The sequence below is a fragment of the Pteropus medius genome, unplaced genomic scaffold (genome assembly GCF_902729225.1).
Source record: "Pteropus medius unplaced genomic scaffold, Ma_sr-lr_union100, whole genome shotgun sequence".
Lineage (NCBI taxonomy): Eukaryota > Metazoa > Chordata > Mammalia > Chiroptera > Pteropodidae > Pteropus > Pteropus medius.
The window spans coordinates 6,919,409-6,945,141 of NW_024349804.1; the positions used below are offsets into that span (position 1 = coordinate 6,919,409).

Below are 25,733 nucleotides of genomic sequence, written 5' to 3' on the forward strand. Positions count from 1 at the left end.
AATAGTAATTTTCATTTACCATTGATATAAATGTCATTGCTGGAAGTTCCACTATTTTGTTAGTCTTTTCAAAAAAACCTTTTAATTAATCTTTGTTGACTATAACATTTTTGTTTCCTATTGAATTAACTTTTGTTCTTTAATTCTACCGTCTTCTCTTGCTATGAGTTTATTCTGCTATTCTTTTTCTAACTTGATGAATTAAATAGCTTTATTACATCTTCTTTTGTCTAATAAATGTATTCGTTCCTTAAATGCAAAGTGTTGAAAGCCTTAAATCCCATTATCTTTCATTTGTAGTATTTTTATTCTTATTCAAGTCCAAATATTTTTATTTTTTTGTTATAATTTCCTTTTGAGACAGATATTATTAATTTATTGTTATGATTTCAAACATATTTTTATACTCTGGGAGTTGTTTGTAGTGTTTTGGTGGTTTATTGCTTATGGTCAACAGTACATTTGTTTTCAGGTATTTGCTAAGACATTTGAATAATGTCTAGTTTTGAGTAGATGTTCTCTAATTGATGAGATCGGGGTGGCTCTATTAAACCCATTTTATTGTATTGTTCAAATTTTCTAAATCCTAACAAAATTCTGTCTGCCTTATTTATCAGATTCTAAAAAAGTTCTGTTAAGCTCTCTGACAGTTAATAAGAATATACCCACGTCTCCTTGAAATTCTTCCGGTTTGTTTAAATATTTTGAAATGATGCTAAGTGCCGATGAGTTCAGAACCACTCTAGTTTCCTGGAGAATTTGCTTAATTTATTGTTATGTGGTTGCCTTCCTTATCTTTAACACTGATTTTACTGCTGTTCAAAGCTAATATTAATTATTACTATTAATAATCAGGCTAATATTATTGCTACAACAGCATTTTTTTTTTTTAAATTTTGGCTTATATTGAAAAGGTTATTTCAGGAGTCAAGGAAGGTGGTGTGGGCTTAACCCCATCCGAGCAAGCTGCCAGCTGGTGAGCTTGGCATGGCTCTGTGTGGGCCAGCCCCACAGGTGAGGGAGGGCAGATGCATGCCCAATGAGCAGTCAGATCTGTCCTTGACCTGCACATCCTGGCGGGGACAGGGAGGCCCCGCAGGCTGGGTGCACGAGACTTTGCTGATAAACACTCCTTCGTTGACTGCAGACCATTCCAGACGCCCCAGAGCCGAGGCTCCCACTTCTGATGATGGCCACCTTGCTCCTTCTACTGCACGTCCCAGCTCAGCCTTTTCGAGCTCTCCTGTCCGAAATGGAAGCATATCCTAGTGTCCAAGGACACACGATGGCCACCAAGACGGCCACCAAGACTTCAGCCTCGTCTCGGCCCTGCTGCGAAGAGGCCCTGAGACCAGGGAAAAGCGCATGGCCCATCTGGGTGCAGGTTTCTTCTATAAAGTGAGAGAGGTACTTTTTTTTTTTTTAAGTCTGAGGTCATTTCTAGCTAAGGGAAGTGCCGTGAATCTATGAATCTTATTGCAATAGGTGACCTGAAGTGCTAAGTGCTTTGCTGAGAAATTAAACAAACAGCCCCCCAGAACTGGGCACAAGAAGGCGTGGTGAAGGGGCGCAATGGGAGGGGCAGGGATATGCGAAAGTATTTACCAGGCTGGAGCCTGGTGGGGCAGCAACACGCTCTTTAAACAAACGCTCAAACTAATGGCGACTTTCTCTTCCCAGAAAATTCTCCTTCTTTTATGAACTTCCACATCTCCGAAATAATTAAACATGACAATTTTCAAAACAAAGGAAGCTATGCGTAAGGATGAAACATTTAAAAAATACGGCATGCCTTGAATTTTATTTTAGTCCTCCAAAAATCTAACAGAGTAACTTTTTATCTGTTAGGAAAAAAAACAACTAAAGAACATGCATATTACATAACCTATTTTCTAGAAACCTTGCCTAGACCAGTGTTTTCACTCTAAAGTGTTATATAATTTAGGAGAAGCATTTAACACCAAAATTCAGTTACAAAACCACATCGGAAATAATTGACACAACCCCTCTGCTATTTCGCTAGGTGGCAGCATGGAATAAGAAAAAATGATATTATAAGGTAACAAATAATGATATTATAAGGTAACAAATAAAACCGTTAAAAGCCACAAATGTCAGCCTCGCAGATTCTAAAACGTTAGGAAGAACTTTAGTGCTTTTTCAGCTTAACTTTAAAGGACAGTAGATCTATTAGAGGCATCCTTTTTCTCTGCACATTCACACATTCTGTTTTTCGTAAAAATTCTTGAGACAAAAGTATAATGGCTAAAAGGGTTGGATTCTTTAAGACATCTTTTCTTCATTAACATTTAACTAAAGGAAATGAAAACTCACTTCTAAGCAAAGAGAACTTTCAGCAGATACCAACAGCCAGGTATAATGAAGCCTTCTCAAAATCAGATCTTGCGTTTTCTTTGTAATTAATGATCTAGAAAACGAAATCAAAATTTTATCTCTAGGGAAACCCACCAATGCAACTGAGATATCTAAGGCCACAGGTAGCAAACTGGCATGCTGCAAATTCAGGGCATGATTAAATTTTACTTGGCCTGGAGAGAGAAAAGGGGAGAGGGGGTAGGAGGGGGAGGAGAGGGGAGAGAAGAGAGAGAGAGAGAGACTGATTTAAGAATCGCCCATTTTCACCTTTGAGCTGTTTCATACAATAATCCAGATTCCCGGCTCCTCCGGAGCGCTCAGATGTGCTGACACTGAGCCTGGATTTTCATTCGCAGTAAGAGGCTGGAATCAAGTGGTGACCACTCCTTTTAACCAAGCAAGAGCCTTCCAGTTCTTCTGGTTCGCTTATATTCTTCGTTACTATTTCCTAGCTTTTCCATTGTTGTGTAACAAATTATTACAAATTTAGGAGCTTAAAATAACACCCATAGATTAGCTCACAGGTCTGTGGGTCAGAAGTCTGAACAAGGAATGACTGCATTTTCTTCTGCCCAGGGTCTTACAAAGCTAAAGTCAATGTGGCAGCCAGGCCGGGGCTTGGAGTTCCTCTTCTGAGCCCTGTGGTTGTTGCAGAATTCAGTTCTTCGTCGTTGTGGGTCTGAGCTCCCAGTTTTCCTTACTGGTTCTGAGCCAGGATACTCACAATTCCTGTTGTCTGCTATGTTTTATGGGTCCTCCATCTTCAAAGCCAGCAGCGGAGAACGTATGCACCAAGTCCCACTCATGCCTCAGATCTCTCTGCAGGAGGAGCCCAGGGCCCTTCAAGAACTTGCCTGATTAGGTCAGGCCCACCCAATTGCGTTGTGCGACATAACCTAATCGTGGAGCGATGTCCCATCACAGTCACAGTCCCGGGGATTACACAGGCAGGCCAGTCCAACATGAGGTGGAGAACTTAGAATCCTGTCTATTGCACCTGGCTAAGAGTCAGTTTGTCATTTATTATCAAACCTGCTCTTGTTTTTTTTTTTTCCCCCAAAATGGAGTTTAAAGGAAATTGAACTATTTCAATGCACACAGTTCCATCAAAATTTGAGGAAATGAAAAATGGAAAGGCTCTATAGTTCGAAGGGGAAAAAAAATTCCCATGTTTCAAATGAAAATAAAGTGGACTATTTTTAGACTCAGGCCACAGGACTCATTTATGTTACCCGATTGGCCGTTTGGGGAGTTTTGGTTTGTACTCCCTGCTTTAAACCACGTCCTGACATCTATCTCCACTGAAAGCAAACAAAGTGCCCCCTCGAAATGCACCCCACGTGACTCCTGGCTCTGCACCTCCTCTTCTCCCCGTCCTCTGGACTCGGGCAGCTTAGATCTTTGGGGCTCCCCAAGAGGAGAGAGCGTGCTTCCCTCTACCAGAGCTTCTCAAACTATCTGCGGGGAAGAAACTTCCTTCTCCCGGTCTATCGCAGACCGATACTTTCGTAAAATGCAGTAGAAATAAAAAGAGGTCGCTGGTTACCTTCCTAGACTCCGGAGCAATGTTAAATTGCTACAAAAGTTTCTAAAGTTGATATCGTTAGAGACAGATAACAAGCTGTTTATGGACAGCTACCACCCCACAGACCACACAAGGCGAGTAAGGACGATCCATCACACGCTGTCTCAGTGCGAATCGTGTGTAGTATCAAGTTACGTATGTGGGTACCACTATAACAGCTACCCTTTCTCGTGGAATAATTATGTGTCACTGCCAAGCATTTCTCTAGCATTTCACACACATTCTCTCCTCCTGTCTCCAAAGTCTAATCTAAGAGGTGAATTCTACTATTATTTTTAGGGACGAAAGCCTTGCGAAGATAATGTAAATAACTTGCCCACGCTCACACAGAGAGTCTGGGCCTTCAAATACCATTCATGTGACCAACATTCATGTGGCCACAAGGAGAGATGGAAATCGCATGTGATATGGTGTCAGAGACTGGGACTCAGACCACACGTCCTTCGCCTCCCACATATATGACAGGGATCAAATGATTTAACATCTCTGAGATTCATTATCTTCACTGAAATTCAGCATTATAATATATGGATATCTGCTGGGCACTAATTCCATCGTGGAGACCCCACCTTCATGACATGATCACTCCCAAAGACCACACCTCCTAATACCATCCTATTGGGAGTTAGGGTTTCAACATATGCATTTTGGACAGACACGAACACGCAGTCCATAACTCTAAGGGAAACCAGATTGGCGATTTCCTGAGATTGACGTAAGGGATATTAAATGCAAAGGAGCATGAGAGGACGTTTTGGAGGATGGATTCCAAACTATGTCTTGATTGTGCTGGTGATCGCATAGGTGCATACATATTTCAAAACTCACCAAACTGTAGATTTCAAAGGGGAGTTCTTTTACGTAAATTTTACCTCAATAAAAAGAAAGCGAGGGGGCCAGCAGTGGGGACAGGGGCACGTGGCAGGGAGGGGATCTAGTAATTGCATCAACATAGCTGTTATCTGCAGCTTGCCTTGAACAACCAATATGTGGGTGATTCTGGTGGCCATACCCCATCTTTCCACACTAGAATATACTAAGGATCAATCCAAATAGTAAAGAACTCTCAGTCTTTCCACCTACACAGGCTTCGCACTTGATTGTTCTGCATTTTTGCACATCTGGTTTTCTTTCCATTATCCTCACTTCTGCACCTGTCCAACCATACCAATGTTGCTTTCGTAAATTTACATTTATTATCTAGTTTAAATAAAAATCCTGTCAGCCATAAGCCTAGCATAGCGGACTTTGGATCTAAAAAGTCTAATTGCTATAAAATAGTAAGGGCAGAGGACATCACGTATTTATGTCTAAAGAGTTGTATGTTCACCCAATGAGCGAGGACCTGGAGACGGTGGAAAGCATGAAGGCCAACGCACAAGCAGGAAATCTGGTCGTGAGGAAAATCCGGGAAAGCTATTTATTGAGATACAAAGAAAGAAAAGCTGACAACAGAGGTGTTTTGAGGAGGATGCTACAGATCTGGTGGCCTTTTGTCTCTGCGTGGCAGGAGGGAAAGTAGACGGGGCAGATTGGGGCTTGACAGGAAAGAGTGAAAGTGGACAGCCACTACGAGGGACTGGAAACAGGCTCGCCACGAAAGAGCAGTAGTAAGTCAGCTCAGCACCTGGTTCGGTGTTCTGTCTTTCACAAGCAGGCATATGAGCATTTGGAGATGCAGGAGATGATAGATAGATAGATAGATAGATAGATAGATAGATAGATAGATAGATAGATAGATAGATACATACATACATACATACATACATACATACATACATACATACATATCTTACACACAGTATATATCTCTGGGTGGTGAGAACATAGAGGGGTTGCTATCTTTGTGTTATTATACGTCTCTAAGTCGTCTCCTTTCCATTTTAACATCTTAACCTGCAGCTATTCCTCAAATAGCAGTTGTCTTGCTATTTTGAGAGCTTTCTCTTAGAAACAGATAAATAACAACAAGATTAATCATTCTTCACATTAGCTTAATGGTGGTTAATTGTACGTTGTCAATTTGGCTGGGCCACGGTGCCCAGAGAATTGATCAAGCCTTATTCTAGATGTTTCTACAAAGGTGTTTTTTGGATGAGATTAACATTTAAATTGGTAGACTGAGGGTAAAGCAGATTGCTCTCCATAATGAGGGTGGGCCTCATTTGATCAGTTGAAGAGCTGAATAGAAAAAGAAGGAATCCTGCCAGCAGACTGTTTTTGGACTTGAATTTCAGTTCTTCTCTTGGTCTCCAATCTGCTGGCCTACCCTGAAGATTTTAGACTCACCACGCCTCCACGACTGTGTAAGCCAATCGTTAAAATATATCGATAGATAGATGATAGATAGATAGGTAAATGATTGATAGATAGCATAAAGATAGATACAATGATCAAAGAGATAGAGATAGAGATATTCTCCTGGTTTTATTTCTCTGGAGAATCTTGACTAATGCACATATAAAAAGTGCTTTCACATAAGCTACCCAGCAGGTGGACCATGGAAGTCATTTGTGCTAATTAGCTCATTCGGCCTTTCAAACTTCTTTCACTTGGAACGAGACATAAACATTTGGCATCACCAACTGTAATTTCAAAACTTAACCCACAGAATCCACTGAATTTTCATGATATCTAGTGTATCAGTATGAATCTAAAAAGTTACACAGCAATATGTTATGTCTCAACTCATTTGTAGCACTTTTAAAATACAATTAGAGACCAGGAGCTTATTCATTCCCCAACTGTCCTACTGATCATCAGACAAGTTACAGGTTACTTTGATTCCTATAATGCAGGGCTGCAACACACCAGGTGTGATGACTATTACTAAAGTGGGTTTGAAATTCAGCATTGAATCTCTTGAGAATGATGAGGATTTGTTGGAATAAAGATGACTAATGTATCATCAAGAGCAGTAACAGTTAGGGCTGATGTAATTGGCAACTCACCCACATATTTCCAAAAACAGGCCGCCTTTTATACATGCACGCGATCCCACCAGTGAGTACCCTTCCTCCTCACACTGAGCTCCCAGAGTCTTCTTTTTATCCAGTTCATTGACAGATCATTGCTTTCAAGCAAACAAACCCTTGTTCGTTCATACGTTTAGGATGAAAAATGGAAAAACAAAAAACATTGTACATATTCTCTCCGCTTTCAACTCCAGTTATGCAGAATTTAGTCTTCGGGGGGCGGGCAGGGAAGGGCTGCTTCTGATCATTGACTCAGATACTAAAACAACCAAATTGTTTTGTAATTGTTGGAAAACAGCTGCTATGCTCTGCAGACTCCTTCACCTGTACTCGCCTCTGTGGAAGAATTTGTAGGGAAGTTGTTATACATTGTACCTAGCTTTGGGGCTTAAGCCAAAATTCTAAGAAACAGGAAACATCCCATTTCTCATCAGAAATACTTTATTTTAATTTTTTTTCTTAGCATCAAATTTATTACATCATTATGACTTCCATGCAGATAAATACTGACCCACAAATCTGAAGTCTAATGCGATTTAGGAAGAATGATGGTATATAATAGTGCCTCTCCTTCTGTATGCTTATGATATGGGGTTACAAATCTGAATATAAAGATCTGTACTACAGAGTTTGTAGAAAAAGTCATGTGGGTGATGTGGAGATTAAGGGAGGGTGATTATTAACTGCTCCTTCTCTTCAGAGTTCAGAACTAATTTAAAAATAGAGTCAGATGCAGGGAGGACAAAACATCAGTCTTATAATCCAGAAAGGCTGGATTAAAGAATGTAGCTTGTTCTGTAGCAAATGCAGGCGTCCCACGACTTCCCCCCACTACCGACTCAGCAAGGCAGAATAAATCCATGTCTGGAGCCCTACCATAGAGAGGCAGGAGCCAGGAATGCATGCCTGTTGTTGGCAGGGAGATCCCAGAGAGAGAGAACAACATGGCCTATTTTGAAGGACGAGACAATCAGAGAGGCTTGGACAAATGGAAATGAGACGTTCTCCGCCTCCCGAATCAGAATGGTGGAAGAGAAGAGAGATGCTAAACGTGTTCCTTGCATCTTCTTCTTCCCTTCCCCCTTTAAGGAGAGGTACAATGGGGGTTAAGAATTCCCCCTCAATAGTAAGAAGTAAATGCTGTAAACATGCAGAGAGAAGAGAAAGATCATTAAGAAGCGAAAAGGCCTAAGGAGGACCGCATCGTGGCGTTCATTCGTTTTGAGGCTGCAACAGGTGGACTTTTCGGGGGAAGGTGTACACAAGCTTTGCTGTCAGAGGCAGAGCGGGAGTGAAGGCGAGGGGGAAAGGCAGTCGCACTCAGGGAAAAGTGAGTGGTCCTGGTTTAACACCAAGAGCTTTCCGGGGGAATGAAGGGAGACAGTGAAAAGGCAGTCTGGGGCCAGGTTGGGGAGGTCCCTTCCTTCCGAGCCAGAGAATTTGTATATTATTCCGTCCTGAATTGGAAGGCAGTCAAGCTTTTTAAGGAGAAGAGGAACATAATTACAGCAATGCTTTAAGAAGATTAAGTGGGCGGCAGGTTCAGAATATATTATCTGGGGAGAGTTTGGAAGCAGAGAGATCGGTTAGAGGCTCCTATCTGGATTTGAAGTGGAAGGAACGTTAATTGGTGTCATCGCAGTGGGACTGGAAGGCAAATGACATTTGCGTAGCGCTCTAGAGTTCACAGAGTTCTTGTCACAGCGATTACCTCATTCGATATGGCAATCGTGGGATGATAGGCACTCAATGATAGGCACGGTGCAAGACAGACAGTTTGCATCAGGACATGTTAACTGAATTAACACGAGGAAGGACTTGGTGACTACACACAGGCAGGAAGTCAAGTGAGGAGTCACAGATGACTCACTGCCTTCAAGATCTAGATAATTCATTCATTCATCAAGTATTTACCAAGCTCCTACTGTAGTACCAGGATCTGGTCCAGACGCCAGGCTGCAGCAAGGACGCTGATGAAGACCTTATCCTCAGGAAGCTTACATACCGGTGAGAAGAGATCATCGGTAGATATATAAAGAAATATAAAATATCAGAAGGGAAAGGAAAAAATCAGAGGAGGACAGAGGGTCAGGGAGATGCTTTTCTAGACAGTACAGCCCTCAGAGAAGTCTTCTTTCTGGAAGTGACTTCTAAGCCGAGGCCAGAAGGGAGAGAGGAAGTCCTCCAGAAAGTTCCGGAAGAATAGTATTGGGGGCAGAAAGAACAATAAGAAAAAATCCGGAAGTGGGCCCCTGTCTGGTGAGCCGAGGAAGCGGCTTAGAGACGGGGTGGGCGGAGCAGGGTCCACACAGGTAAGAAGCGAGTCCAGAGGGCTAGTCCGAGGCCACAGCCTGACGGGGCTCGGAGCCTGGCCGAGGGCTTCTGGCCACAGTGGGGAGAAACCACTTGTAGAGCAGAAAGGTGGACGTACAGGGACCGGAGAGAAGGCGCCACCGGGGCCCGGGCAAATGCTGGTGGTGGCTTGGAGACATGCGACATCGTTAGAGAGGACGGAAATGTCCACATTCCCCAGTATAGACTAAGATTAAGTTTATTGGACTTTTTATTGGATTTGATGTGGAGCAGAAGAAAAAGAGGGAAACGAAGGACGAGTCCAAAGTTTTTGCGCCGAACCGTTGAATAAACAGCTGTGTCGTTACCGAGATGGGGAGTCGTGGGCAAAGGAAGGAAGAGCTTGGCTTAGAGCCCGTTATCTCAGATAAACCTGCTGAACACCCAAGCGGAAATGTTGCAAAGGATATGATTCTGGAGTTAGGGGGAGAAGTCCGGATGAGAGGGAAATTCGAAATGGCTTCGCCACCATCAGCAATAGAGACTCCAGGAGGGAGGAGCTGGTCCCTGTAGTCACCCGGTATAAATGAAGTGCTCACTCCGTGTGAAGCCCCAGGGGTGCAGAGGCCAGAGACAGAGCCCCTCCCTTCAAAGGGCTCGCAGTTTGGTTGGAAGGAAAGAACCAGTCAGACTGTAGCGTGCGACGGTCTCACGGAAGATCCCTGAAAACGGCAGAGGGCACCACGTCCAGGTCAAGGACGTCTTTCTCAGGAAGGCGATGTTCCAGAGAGGTTTCGAGAGTTGAAAGGAGTTGCCGAGCAGGAACAAAACAAAAACACAAAACAGGCCAGGGAGAGGGGCGTTTCGGGCGGAGGGAACATAGTTAACAGCACAGAGGCATGTGACAGCATGACATGGCCAGGCAATGGCAGATATTCAGGTGTGACTAGGGAAGAGGGCGCTTGTGGGCGAGAGTGGCAAGAGGTGAGACTGGAAAGGTAGGCAGGAACGGATCGCGAAGGCCCCTCCGGGCCATGCTAAGGGGGTCTTTTTTTCATGGGAAGGGGACGCGTTCAGTTTCAGAAATGCCGAGTTTGAAATATGAATGAGACATGTCTAGAGGGTAACAAAACGAAATTTCAGGGAAGGTCAAGGCCAGAATCATATTCTATCTATGTTTCAGAATCATGTTTCTATCTATGGCTATACTATTTCCGCATCTCCCGCATAGATCATTGCTGAAGCCACAGACGTGAACTAATTGTCCAAGAAATAGGAAATGCATAGAAAAAAGACGCTAGGAAAGAACAGAGTAGGCAGTGCCCGCAGTTCAAGGACTGGATGAAATTCGGGGCAAGAACGGTCAGGGACGTGTAAGGACTGGAGGAGCAGGTCGTCACTGGAGCCCAGGAAAGGGAAGACTCACGAAGGACACCGGTTGGCAATGTCAAACACCGATCAGGGTTAAGAAGGATACAACGCAGGGAAGGTCATCAAACGTGGCAACACAATGATCCCTTGGTGACCTTTAGAAGAATAATTTGGGAGAAAGCAGGGATAAAACTCAGCAGCAAGGGGTTTGTGTGTTCAACTGGAATAAGAAAGTGAAGACAGAGAGGGTGGACTCCAAGCCCTCCCTCCCAAGCCCGTCCTCTTTTTCTGCCAGGCATCTATCTGCCTTTTGTACTCAACCTTCACTAGACCCTTTTCTTCTGGCTTTCTGTCCTGTCTCTCTTATTCCCACTGTCTTCTGTCCCAGTGGGATGGCATCTCTTGCCAGCAACAACTCTAGCATTCAGCCAACCAGCGAGCTATGAACTGAATCATCAAGCGGACTCTATCGGAGCAGGAAACAGGGCAAAGGTTACCTCGATCAACCCCGTGCTGTCACGGTCTGTAAAGTAAGCAGAATCCCTTTAAGGGCATCTTCGACCTGGAAGAACCCCCTCCAATCTGTTAACTGTGGTTTCCCCAGGTCCCAGGCAGGAGGGGATTTGATGGCGAGGAACACTTTTACATTTTTACCGTAGACACATTTTATTGTTCTAGGCGATTGCGGTTATTATCATTGTTTCCGTTTTAAAACAAAAAATGTGTTGGTTTTCAAATTTTATATATTTTAGTTTAAAAAAAAAAAAGACATGCTCTCCATTTATTTCTATTATAAATAGTAGGGATTGGATACCAATCTGCAGAGGTATCATTTGTCCAAGACCATCATATTTCTTCTTTTCTTTATGTTTTCCTCCCATCATTCCTCGGCAGCCATAATCAACTCAATGGAAATGTTGGCAAACTCTCGAGTCGGACATTTGTTCTCTTTAACATCATGGCCATATCTAAATAACTGTTCTCCTATATCAACTGATATCTAGCTTTTAATGTAATTGGATCTTTGCATATCCAAAAGGCACTTATGCAAATTAAAACGATGACTCCACTCAATAAACTGGGAATGATAACCGCAGTCATTATGAAAGTAAGTGAAGCCAATCAAAGCCCCATCTTCATCATTTTCTTTTTAGAGACCAACAGCTGAAACAAGTGGAATCAAGAAAGGAATAATTGGCCATTTATTCCAATCCCCACTATTTATAATAGAAATAAACAGCGCAAATAGCCAACAAATTAAGCACTGCCCCCGAAGTCAATTACCAAGTCATAAAAACTTTATCTTCCACTACTTGAATCTTCCATCGCCAGCTCGTTCAGGCCCTATTTGTCTCCCCTGGACCACGTCGACGGCCTTCCAGAGGCCGTCGCCTTAAATATGTCCTTCACAGTGGTTGCTGGCATGAACTCTCTAATACAAAAACCAAGCCATCGCCTTGTCTAAAGGCCTTCAATGGCCCTAACGACACCATGAGACAGTTTGGCTCTGTCACGGCATGCGAGATCCTTGCTTTCTTGGCTCCTATCTCGTGGACCTTCTGAACCCAGGCTCATCGTGTGCCACCTGGAGCTCTCTCGCCCTGACTCGGGCTCCGTGGGGAGCTCAGAGTGCTGCCAGACTCCCCTTTTTCTCGTGCTAAGTGTCCCTTGGGAGGAACTTAGTGTCTTCTTCTGTCACTGCAACTTGGTCAGGGCCACCAAAGGCCACAGTCCACTGTGGCAGGTTTTCCTAATTTCAGCATTGGGTAGAGGGAGTTGGTGCTTCGATTCCTTTCCTCTCAGAAGGCTTTTAGGATCCTTATGCAAATACATCCAATCCCTCCCCAAGTCTCTGCAAACTGAACACAAATCTTTGCTAAATTGCAGAGGTGTTTTTTTTTTTTAAGTTAATTGTATGCCACTTTCCAAAGTCAATTCACGCTTAAATTCTTAAATTTACACAAAGATGCTCTTCCAACATGACTTCCTATGTTTCTCTCTCAATAAAAAATTCCACCACGCCAGGTACAAATAATTGGGTTTGTATAAAATTCAACTCACTACAGATATAAACACACAAATATATCTTAAATATTCATATCTGCGCTTAGAAAATTACTTTTCTGCTAACACCCTTTAATAATAATATTGCTGTTTTATAGGGTGGTCTAATAGATTATTTCCTGGAGTCAACAGCACTACAATTGGAACTTTCTCTGACTTTAACTAGAACCCAAATGAACAAACCCTCTCAATCAACTGTTGATTATTTCTTCTGCACCGGACTTCTAAAAGAAAGAATGAAAAAAAATAATTATACACTTGTCAGAGATCATTTTCAAGAACTGTTGAAACAGCTTCTGAATCAATAGACCTCAATCGCTCACACACACGTGCACGCGCGCACACACACACACACACTATATCCACAGTGCTTAGGGTCTAATGATTCTTTGGAAGATAAGGTTTTCAAATGTGGCCCCTTCAAGTCCTTTCACCATGTTTAACCCTACTCTTGGAAGATCTTACTCAGGCATCTAGAAAATGGTAACTGCAGAGATAAGAATTTCCACTGAAGACCAGATAAAAGAAAACTTTAGAAAAAAATAATGCTGGACCCTCTGACCGCAGTAAAAGTATCTACAGGACCCACAGACATAGTCGACTACCAAGCTACATTCTTTATAAAGATCTTTAATTATGTGGCAATACAAAAGTAGGCCAGGTGTATGTCTTCCAATCCTCCAGCTTTCCGAGGTCATCCATTCTTACAAGTCCAAGTTAAAGCCAACAAGAAATATATTAAGGACAACAGGCAGCCCTAGAACCTCTGGGAGGGCCAGTCATGTCTGGAGCTATCTAGGTAAAACAAATCCTACCCCAGTTATGTAAGAAGTCCTGCACATTTGGCTTGAGATTATTGGGCGAGATCAATAAAGCTTTGTGCCCTTCTTTGCATGACAGTTTGCTTTTTTTCCCCCAAATAAGAACCTCATAACACAACAGTTAACCCATTTTTGCCTCAGCTCACAGAAAATGCAAGGCTCAGTTCACAGCTCCCGAAGTAGCTCCCCAACTAAAGGGCTTGAAAGCATCTCCTTGCCTTTTAGACTCACCTTGTTTATATCGGTTAAACAGTATAAAACCAGGATGGAAAGTCCAAATAAATTAATTAAGTTAAGTAGAAAGCGTAACATATCACCATTGTCGGTTACTGCTAGACCTATATACAGACATAATATAGCTATGGCCTTTTAAATAGTCCCTGGATTATCAAAAATAAATGTCTGATGCTTCACATTTGTTAAGTCCCCGTGCCTTCTGAGATCATTATTCCTTAAATAACCTAATAAAATAACCTGGGCCCCATATCGTATACCTTGGGACACTTATTACATGCCAGGCGCTGTTCCAAGCATTTTTCACACTTTATCTCACTTAATCCTCACCATAACTGAATGTGACAAATATTATTCTGTGCCTCGAACGACAGGAAGAAACTGAGGCACAGAGGGTTAAGTAAGTTGCCCAGGGAGTCGGAGCTCGTAAGCATAGAGCAGTGGATTAAATCCAGGGAGTCCTGCTCTCGAGCCCATGGGCTCTTCGGCTCCCTTATTCTGCAGTCACCCAGGGGAGTTACGTTAAGGCACCGCCCCAGGCCGACGGTAGCCAGAGCAGAGAAGAGGAACACACACTTGCAGGGTGAGTGTAGGTGAGGCAAAGACAGAGCACAGACCACTGAGGTTTCTAGTTTCAGTGAACCAAAGGAAGGGCATCGGAATCAGTAAGAGAGGGAGCAAGCAGCTTCAGGGGGAGAAACGGTTTTCACGTGAGGCATGTTAGGTTTTCAGAGATTGGGAGACATTCTGGTAAAACCTCCGAAAATGTGTCCTACTTCTGGAGCCTCCTTCCTCCCTCAGCCGTAAGGGAAGAACCCAGCATGGTCACACGTGTTCTTTCCTTGGCTCTATCAGAGTGTCTTCTCAAGAAAGTGCCTACTCTCTAAGTATGACACTGATTTTATGAGAAATATTTCCTCGGTCTTCCTCCAGGCTCCCAGCGCAGAGCTCCTAAAACTCGTGGAAGGTCCTAAGCCATGAGAATGTTAAAGGTACCTTTATAAATTATTGAGGTGTCTTCTGGGAAGCACCTAGGGATGGGCGCTGGTTGCCAGGGCAACCAAACAGGCGATTAGAGGGTTGGAACAGTGACGGCACCGCCCCCTGACCTCTAGGGAGGGGCGAGGGGCTAGAGGTTAACGCAATTTCCAATGCTTTACTCAGTCATGCCTCCATACAAATCCAAAGGGACAGGGTTTGGAGAGCTTCCAGGGTGGGCGGGGGACACGGACACAGCCACAGGCCACCCCACCAGGCCCCACACTCCACAGGGACAAAGTTCCTTTGTTTGGCAATTTCCCCTATGTATCCCTTCATTGGGATGTTGATTCAGATCTTTTAATATCCTTTTAATAAACTGGTAATCTAGTGAGTCAACTGGCTTCCTGAGTCCTGTGAGCTGCTCTAGAAATCGCATGAACTCAAGGAGGGGGCCATGGCAACCTCTGCTTTATAGCCCGTCGGTCAGAAACGCAGGTGACAACCTGGACTTGTAATTGGCATCTCAAGTGGAGGTCAGTCTTGTGAGACTGAGCCCTTAATCTGGGGAATCTGATTCTGTCTTTGGACAGTTGGACTGTGGAACACCCAGCTGGCGTCCGAGAATTGCTTGGCGTGGAGAAGACACCCACACGTTGGAACTGGCATCCCAGAATCATAAGACACTGTTTACACATTAGTGTCAGCAGATGTTCTCTTCCTGGTGGCTCTGATTGTAAATAAGAGGATTATCCCTGTCAAAGGAGTCAGTGACAATCAATAGAACATGCTGAAAGGGAGGCTTCCTGGCACCAGGAAGAACCTACCCTGTTTAAGTGGATGACGGCCAGCCACCTGCCAAGACAAATGCAGACAGACAAAGAGATCAGAGTCTCCCATTAATCCAAGGGCTATGGATGGACAGCAGTGGTTTGGGGGGGTCCTCCGACAGGGTGCAAAAACCATGGGGACTACAGAACTCTTTGGAATGTCAGCTAGTTCCCTATAGCATCCAGCCTTCTTTTGGAAATGTTCCTAGTCAAAAGACTATATTTTTAAAAATCAAGCACCTCTCTCTCTCTCTCTCTCGCCTCTCTCTCGCCTCTCTTCTCTCCGCTCTCCTGCCACCCACACCGCCCAAGCCCCACAGCCCTCCTGCCCACTCACCTAATTGTTTTTATTAAAAGTCATTGGAAGATGGAAAGGACTACTCATTGGGTCATTATTTATACTAGCAGAAGATTGAAATACTCCAAATATTTATCAATAAGGGACTTAACAAACTCTGCGTTCCCACAATTCTGTATGTTCAGCCTTGACAAATGAGAATGACCCCAATGTGCCTGTCCACGGCTAGCGAGATAAACTGTTATAGGCCAAAAGCAAGGTGCGGATTGCTAAGACACGCGCCCCCTTTCGTATATATATTCTTACATTTGCAAAAAGAAACAGTGAAAGAATAAACCAGAAACTAAATTAATTACCTGTCAACAGCCGAGGCAAGCAGGGTAGAGCACACAGGCACGGAACAAGAGTGCCCTGGGAATAACTATACAGTTTTGACTTTGGGGTCACATAAATATTAGAAACACTCAAAAAAATAATTTAAAGGTAAAAAAGCAATGAAGATATTTCTTGCAGAAATTAAAAGGAGATATTTTAAAGAAGCCGTCCACAGGGAGAAGTCACACTGTGGCGTGTGGCCCACTGAATAAATCCCCCACGTGGGGGGACCTCCTAGTCCCTGCTCAATCCCCTACATGGCTTTCTCGGGATGGGTCGAAGATGAGCATGAAGGACAACAGCAGGGAAAAGACAGGGGATGGACAGAGGGGAGACGATGTGGCTCAGGAAGAGAGTGACAGGAGAACAGGAAGGGGGAGCAGCACAGAGGAGACCCCGCCCCCCCAGCCACCTCCTCTGCCAGTCCGCAAAATCTTCTCCCACTCTCTTGCCAGAAATCTTTGTCATTCTCCAATAATTTTTTTTTAAGTTAGAAATATCTCTTTTAAATATTTAGGGGGAGACCCTCTTCTCTATTAGCACGTTTGATTGTGCGGCAGGACACTGCTTATGACACCAAAATGTCTCTTTTTTCCTGTGCCCTGCCCACCCCCCGCCTGCCCCGCACTCGCTCTGGGGCACACGGGTACCCTGTGTGTTCAGGGCTCAGGGAGCAGACGTGAAGGGTAGAACAGGAAAGCTGTCCATTCAACTTTCGCCACCCCACCCCCACCAGGAAGGGTGAGGAAGAGGCAGAAAATGACATCTGAGAATGAGCGGACCCAGCTCTCGCGCCTGGAAGAGGAGAAGACTCAGGACAGGAATGACCCCCCCATAGGCAGCCCGGCCCTAGTCCTGTGCTCCAAGCAAGACAGGGAAACAGCTTGTCCCACCCCATGTGAAAGGCTGTGCAGAGAGGGACTTTGGGGACCGTAAACAAAGACCAGAAAAGCTCCCACCCATTCTTTGGCAGGGGACAGATTCCAGGAACGGTGACACACATCAGGGAGAGAGAGCAGCCCCGGGAAGGAGTGAGGTTCTCTCTCTTTCCCTTGACCACCAGCCAACCATGACGAGAGTCTAAAGTTAGTATTAAATTGGTTTACAGATGATTTTAATGTAGTGTTTACTGCACATTTCAATTTGGGGGATGAAATTTATTTCTGATTCTTTCTCAACCTTGTTAGACACACTTGGACCCCAAGGGAAATAACAGCTGGGTGCAGGGAAACAAAAGCAGGGTGTCTCTGGACTTTGGAATCACATAAATGTTACAAATATTCAAAAAGTAAAACTACCTGTCCGACACACCCTGGGTGCCAGTGCTTAGACACGGAGGCGGCAGCATTTCGGTGAGATCAGGAAAGTAGAGACAGAATCTTGGAGAATTTGTCAGGGAAGATGCAGATCGTGACTGCTTGGTCCACATTGATTTTATTCATGTGTCCAGAACACAATTCCACAGAGGGCGAACAAACATGCTTGACTCAAGAACAGCCAGCAAAATTGTTCTGAAGTTGGAGCGGGGGGAAACAATCAAAACAGGGACAGGTTGGAAGGGGGGGCTGGCGAAAAACATAAAGGAATATACAAAGAGAATGTCCCTTCGTCAATGCCCTGGTTGCCAGCTAAAGAGATAAGTTTTCTTTAAAGTAATCGCAATCTTGAAACCTAACCGCCTTCATAAAACAAAGCTTACCTTTGGAGCTGTGTGCACTGGCAAGTGAAATGATTACATTAGGATAAGAAGAGTGCATTTCATATATTCGGTTGGCCTCATAAGGCTGCTATAAAACCTACCCCCCCAAAAAACAAACAAAACTTAAGGCAACCTACCCATCCCTGCCTACCCAGACAAACTGGTTCTTTACCTGGTCCACCTTTCACACAGTATTGCAACAACAATTCACCTGCTGGATGATAAGCTCCCAGAGGGCTGGAACGGAGTCTCTTTATGTTTCAACATCCACTGATTATCACGGTGTCTGGTGCCTGTACCTGCCCAACAAATAGGAAGCGAAGAGATAGCTGGCTGCCCAAGCAGGAGCTCAGTGGATGCAGAGATGATGTGTGTGTTGGCTACCGTCCCATTATATGTGAGGCAACCCAAAGTTTTGCTCTAACTTGTACAGTCACAGGACAAATGGAAAGAGCAGGGAATGGGCGGGGTCATAGCAGAGTTCTGTTTCTTAATCCGATCAGACCTGCGAGTGACAGATCCAGGTAGATGTGGCAAACCCCCCGCTCACAACAGGAGAGTGACAGTTTCAGAGACTATCTGATTTATGGGCTATATGTGGCAGCAGGACATTGTCAAGAGCAGTAATAGTCAAGGGCCAGGGCAGGTGATAGTATTGTGAGCTGAGACAGGATATAAAATCCCCTTTTTCCAAGGATTTTAAGTGTTAAGCAAATAATGGTAGTTCAGGGTAGAACTGCAAGTCCACTAAGGAGTCAGAGGATTAACCGGGACCCCAAAGTAGAAGCCCAGTTGGATGAGCCAACTGATGATGTTCATATCTTGTGGGGTACACGGTGGCTGATGACTTACTGGATATGAAGCTTCAGGCAGCAAGACTAATGTCAGCTCCCGCCCCCTGGAAAGGACTGGGGTCCTAAGGTGCTTTTTAGGACCCCATTCCAACTCCCATGTATGTTCATCCTCCTCCTCCAACTTGTCAGCACTTAATTGTGATCAAGTCTCTCTCCTCTTAAAGGGAGATAAACCAGTCGACAAATAAGTGAGCAAGCTCCCCTTCCTGCAGCTGATGTTGGCAGTACAACTGTCTTCACTCTTGTGAGTGGTTCTTTCTCCACTCACGGGCTGGCTCTTCCTGAAGACAGGCATGAGTCATTGTTGCTAAATCTAATGGACACGTTTGATACGTCTCCTACATGTCCTCTGCAGCATGCATCGTCACTGACCACTCTTCTGCCTTGACTAGACGCCATGGCAACACCCTCCTGCGGGATTCTTCCCACCTGCCTCCTGCCTCTCCTTCGTGGACTCCTCCTCCTCTGGACATTTCTCCTCCGCCCCCCCAGTTTTCCTTCTGCTCTTCTCTCCTGCTTTACACACCCTCTTATCCGATGTCACCCATTCCCTTCTCTCGACACTCAGATGCAAATAACTCCCGAATTCATATGACTGCAGATTTCTCTCCAAATACCAGACCATATTCATATCCTATACTCATATTTTCTGGACATCTCTCCTCGGCCACTCATAGGCTGAAGTATGCCATTTTGATGCTGTCGGTCTGAGGCAGTTTGATCTCATGGGCCAAAATGAAACTGAGAAAGGGCCAACGTGATACACAGTAAAATTTGTTATAGATGAAAAGTTGACTTGAGAATCACGTTTTATTGGCAAATTTAAAAACTGGAAACGTTTTTTCAGGAAATATTGGGCTTGTTCGAAGAAAAAAAAAGGTAAACTACCACTGATAGTAGCAAGGACAGCAAATGGTAAAAACTGCAGTCCTTGATGAAAAAAATCAAATTGATGAACAATCGAAAATTTGATAAAGGGTTATATGTGCAAAATTCGACAGTAAATCTGACATGGCAAAAATAGTGGCCCTAAAAGAAAACTTACTATGAGAAAAGCTATAACCTGTAAAAATTTGACAAAGATGAGAAAAATAAATGGAAAAAATCTAGCCTTCATTGTAAGATGTACATGAGATTTTATCCTGATGAAATATTAGTGAAATAAAAATGAAAATGGAAATAATTGTAAATATTTTAAATATGCCATATAAAAAAACATGGGTCGCAGAATTAAATTCTCTTAATGGAGTTCACCCTGGAATAAACCTTTGCCACGAAATTTATCGGTGTCGATATCATCCTTATGGAAACGTTTATGTTCAAGAAAAAAAAAAACCCAGCAAGGCCAAAATATGCAAGAGCTCAAAATGATGAAGTCAGAATTTCCTGCACTCCCCACAGGCACGTCATACCCCCAAATTTCCTCACTGGACTCCTTTTCTATTCTCCACCTCCTCCCCAAAACACTGATCTCGTGTTTCCTCTCCCTTCTTTACCATCTTCCCCCCTCACCACCACATCTGATCAACCCTGCTTTTTTCTGGCTCCCAAAAATCTCTCAATATCTTCCGATCACTCCATTCCCATCGTGACTCCTGCCGTGGAGGCCAACATCCCTTCAGGCAATATTCTCTCAACCGGTCCTTCCAATTCCCTTGACTATCTCAAACATCTCCACACGCTGCCAAGGAAACACGAACTGATCACATACTCGCCACAGTTTCCCTGTGGTATTTACATCTCCAGCCCCAACCCCAGGGCCACTGCTATATTATGCCTCTCTTTTGTGTCTTGAATTACAGAGATATCCTCTCTCTGGCTTAAAGGCATTGCACATACTCCCCCTTCTACCTCAAATCCTGATGCCTTCATCCTGACCCCCAGAACCCCTGTGCTAGTGAATTCCTACTCATTCTTCAAGACACATGCAACGGGCTGTTTTCTTATCTGTCTCTCCCACTAAATTACGAAGTTCTCAGGGCGGGATCATGCCTTGTTCACCATTATATTCTTAGTACCAAGTACCTTGCCTCAACGCGTAATAGAACCTCTCCATGTTTTTGTTAAACTGATGGATGGATCTTATTTAATCTTCACAACAATCCTGCACAGCAGGCATTACTACCCTGATTTTAAAAAGCTCAAGGAAGTTAAGGAACTTGCTCAAGTTCCCATAGCAAGTACGTAGCAGTTAGGATTTAACCCATAACAATTTAACTATAAAGTGCTTATTTTTTCTATTCCACCTTGCAGGGCCTTTTAACTGGATGCAACCAAACCACAGATACGGAGACAAGGTTTTCACAAATATGGCACTGAGAATCAACGAGGAGAATAATGCATTAAAAAATAATTACAGCGCAGTGAGGTCATGCTGTTGCAGATGCGAGGACAATGGGGCGGGGGATATTAGTACTAGGTTTAAAAACCGACTAAGAGCTTGACTGGCAAAGTGGGGGAGCAAATCCTGGGCAGATGCAGAAAATGTTTCAGTTCTCTTATACATCAATTACTGCATCAGAATAAGCTAAGAAATTAATATTCTCTCTGAGTGGAGTATAGATGACAAATCCACTAATGCCAATAGTTTCACATTTCAAAACACCAAAGTGATTAAATGCATAAGAGCAGAGGTGTCGGTGAAGATATTTCTCAGAAGCACCGAGCATTATGCTGGAAGTGTCTTTCTTGGATGCTGTCAGAGTCCGCAGGCAGTCCATTACCAATGCATTTCTCCATGTCTTGTACTTCATCAGCCTATTCTCCTGCACTCCAAGTGCTAATTAAAATGGCATGCTGATTGCCAAAGTAAAAGCACTTATATTAAAATAATGTTTCTAAATTAAATGGTTCAAAACAGAGTCTGATTCCAAGTTGACATACAGTTCTTATCCCATAATTGGGAGGGTAGAGGACTGAGACTCAGACATAAATTTTAGTAGTGTATTCTTTCTGACATTTATAATTATTCAAAATAATATAGAACTTTAAAGTTTACAAAAAGCAACTTGCAAGCTATCATCCTATTTTGTCCTTGACCATTTATCCTTGAAATGATTTGACTTGAGGGGAAATGTAATATTTTTATAAGTAAAGAATACGTTGCCTAACATCAAAATATATCTAGGATTCCCTGTCAAAAACTTAATCCTTTGTCTTAAAGCCTTTTTCTTATAGTTAAACAAAAACATTTTAAAAATGTTTGTTCCAAAAATGTTAGACTGAGATAAATTTTTAGAAAAAAAAGATGTTGGTGAAAGTTCTTGACTGGATATTGGACTTGGACATGGAGAATAAGACAATACATAATGCTCCATAAACGCTCAATAAACACAGACTAATATTCTAATTGTTCTACCCAACAAGTACGGGCAAGAAAATCCCACTGTATTTGAGGTTCAGGAAAAAAACTATGAATTCTTCTTCAACATGTGACGAAGGCCCAGAGGTAGTGTTAGCAACCTTTTACTCCCCTGAACCCACATTCTACTTCCAGACACCATTCTCGCCCACTCTTCTGTCTCGTCAATGCCCTGCCTCACCCACCGTTTACTCGCTATGATTGCGCCCTGGAAACTGGAATTCAGTCTCGAAGTTCCACTAAGTACTATGCAACTTCCTCTCTCCCGCTTCCCAGGATCCTCCATCTGTCTATAAGTCTCTCCAGTTACCTGCCTCAGCCGCATTTTCAATTGGGCAAACACATCTTCTGAGACCCACTCAAATACCACTTCTTTCTAAGCTGTCCTGGCTCCCCGCAAAGCAGAATCAATCGGTCTCTTCTTTGAACTACCAGGGCATTCAATTCATTCCTCTAGTGTGGTACTTATCACACTTATCACTTATCATTAGACTGTGGACAGGAAACACAATTCATTTATCTTTGCTACTCTAGGGCTTTGTACATACAGTACCTAGCACATAAAAAATCATTCAGGAAATGTTTGCCCAAGAAGAAATAGTAAAGTCTGTTGATTGAAGTTAAGCAATTGAAGATAAATATTACAACTTAGAATAGGGTACTTGAGTTCATCGGAATAAAAATAATATTACAAGCTTATGTCAAGTCAACATTTAACTTCAGCTTAAAATAACCCAATAAGTACCAAAAATCTCATAATTCTAGAACTGAAAGGAAACTTGGAGACAGCCTAGCCCACTCTCCACTACATGATTCGGAAACAGGCTCAGAGCTCATCCCACGTTTCATGACTAGTACTTGGCAGCACAGAATCCTACCCCAGGCCGCTTGACTCCAAGTTTATAGCTTTGTTGATTTACTCTGCTGTCTATCTGAAGACCTTTTCTAGTCTACTGCCATCATTTGAGATTAAATTCTATGGTCTCGTCCCAAAGAAATATTTTACCCACTTTGGCACAGAAGCAAAAAAAAAAAAATTGTTTTGAGAAAACCATCCGTTAGCTAGAAGAAAATGTTTGCATGGGTGAATCCACCTGAGTGTTTATGTCTGTCTAGGTCCCTGGAGGATTAATAGACACTGCCTATCTGAAAATTTAGTTTAAAAAACAGTTTTCAGAAGAAAAATCCTTGCTGATGTGTTATTTAAAAAAAAAAATACCTTTACTACAAAGAATATTGTTTCCTTTTGAAGGAGAGAAACCAGTTATACCATCCATCAAACAGGACACTGTCCATAAATAAATCTTAACAATTAGACTTTCTCCTTGGGATATTATTAAAATATTAGAGAAAAACAATTGGTAGAAAATTGAGTGGACATTTAGTTACCCAAAGTCAATGGAATCGGCTTCTTGCTGTATCTTTAATTACTTAATATGAGATTGATTTTAATTACATGAGATTTTATTGTCTACATTAAGATAAACTAGAAACTATGAAACAGTGTATCATGCTTGGAAAAATAAAATCAAATTTTATGAAACTATTGTTTTGAAGGATATCTAGCTAATCATGTCAGATTACAAATCCAGCACTATAATATTAAAATTAAATATTTTTTTAAAAAAGTTTGCAGCGCTAGAGATGAATTTTTATTTCTATAATTGGTGTTATTAACACAGTCAAGTACATGGATGAAAGGTCAAAGTGAAAGGTAAGCGACGATTCCAAGCATCTATCTGTCTGTCATCAGGGAGCGTATGCTCAGGGGAATGTGAAGTAATGTTAGTATCAGCTTAGGCAAAGCATAATTGGGAGGGTAAAGCTGTCCCAAGGTGATGATGTTTGCTACATCCTTAATATGTGTTTTCTTCTTATTGCTATTTTGAAAAATCAGCCATAGCACTGTTCTCTTCCATGAAACTTCATACCTAAATTACAGTATTTATTAAGCATCCATACAGAAGATAAGAAGTAAAGTCATCCATTATTTGAAATTGATATTAAATAAGAAAATGTCAGAGATGACAGGATTTTATGTACAAATATAAACTTAGAATATCGAAAAGAGGACTACAAATTTTCAAATTGCTCTTTTAGATGCAATTTGAAAATTTAAAGCCTTGAACTCAGATAAACAAATCTCTATAACCTGGAAAGCAGAAACCTTAAAAAAAAAATATATATATATATATATATATATAGAGAGAGAGAGAGAGAGAGAGAGAGAACCTGAAAATTTATTATGCATTTGTAATACATTTTGGTAACAAAAACAATAGAGAGATAAATACTTAGATTTGCATAAAAAGAGGTAAAACTTAAATATTAGATCTTTAAAAACCTAGAAAGGTCATTCACTTTTAACTGTTAGAAACAAAAAAGAGAAAGAAATTGAAAATATATTAGAATGGAAACACTAAATAATGAGCAGAACGAAAGCTAATTACAAGGATAAGAGGGCCTGATCGCAGCCCTGAAAAACTTAAAGGGCATGAAAGTAAAGAGAAAAATGCTCAGTTGTCCTGATTCATGCAAGTTCAACTAGAAAAAAGTATAAATTTATCCTAAATATCATATAAACTCTTTTGATTGTCAACTACTGTTTGATAAGTGGCCAAAAGGACTAAATAACTTACCACCAAGGAATAATAATGAAAACAAAGGAATAAAAAATTCTGAAAGGTGAAATCCAAGAGCTGACAACATAAACATAGGTGAAAAAAAATCTCTTTTGTGAATTTTTTTTAAAAAGCCTTTGTTAGCTGGAATTATTTTTTTTTAAAAAAGGATTTTCACAGTTATCAACATATTTACTGGAAAGTCTGAGTTCATTCTGCAAATAGATTCTTGTTAATTAACTGACTAAATGATTAAAACCACTTTAAACATGACACATCTGTTTTGTTTGTTTGTCTGTCTGTTTCTTTTATGGGGATAATGAAAAATGACAGCGTTCTTTCTCCTCAGAGACAAATATGGAATGGGAAGCTTGCTAAATCATCACCACACATCTCTTTCAGCAGTATTTTGGAATTTTCCAGAAATTTAAAATCAAATATAAAATAAGCCTTATATCTGATCATGTATTAAAGGTCCTATTAGCCAATAAATCATGGGTTTATATTTGCACACTTTTACTTTATAAAGAAAACCAACTTTAAGATCTTTAGAACAGGGCATCTCTTATAAAACATCCCTTTTAACAAAATAGTTTTCAATAAGTCCTAGTTAAAATGGTTTTAGTCCTATATTCTTGTGCCAGAGAAATGCTTTTAGAAAGAAAATTTCGCTTATTTGACCGTTTTAGTTACGTTTTAACAGGTACATTGGAATCAAAGACACATTATTCAATTTGTGCTCCATCTTCCAGAAACAAACTGCGTTGATGTCCTTTAAAAATCCATGGAATAGAGCCCAGACAGGATAAAACTTAATGAGTATCAGTCCAAAAATGATTGCCAAAGATAGAAAATATTATTACTGAAACTCAGAGATTCAATAAATTCACATAAATGTACTGCAGAGGCTTGCTCTCGGCCCAGCAATATGTTTTATTTCTTTAGAACATCAATTGCAAAGCTGTCCTGTTTTTTTTCAACAACATCAACTCTTACTTT

At 42.1% G+C, this 25,733-nt stretch overlaps 1 long non-coding RNA gene across 1 annotated transcript; it reads left to right on the forward strand.

The window, feature by feature from the left end:
- Window positions 1-1,147: 1,147 nt before the first annotated feature.
- Window positions 1,148-21,096, forward strand: LOC120582809 (uncharacterized). The gene is made up of 2 exons (XR_005647648.1): window positions 1,148-1,407; window positions 21,006-21,096. It is a non-coding gene; the product is annotated as an uncharacterized LOC120582809 (long non-coding RNA).
- The last annotated feature ends 4,637 nt before the right edge of the window (window positions 21,097-25,733 follow it).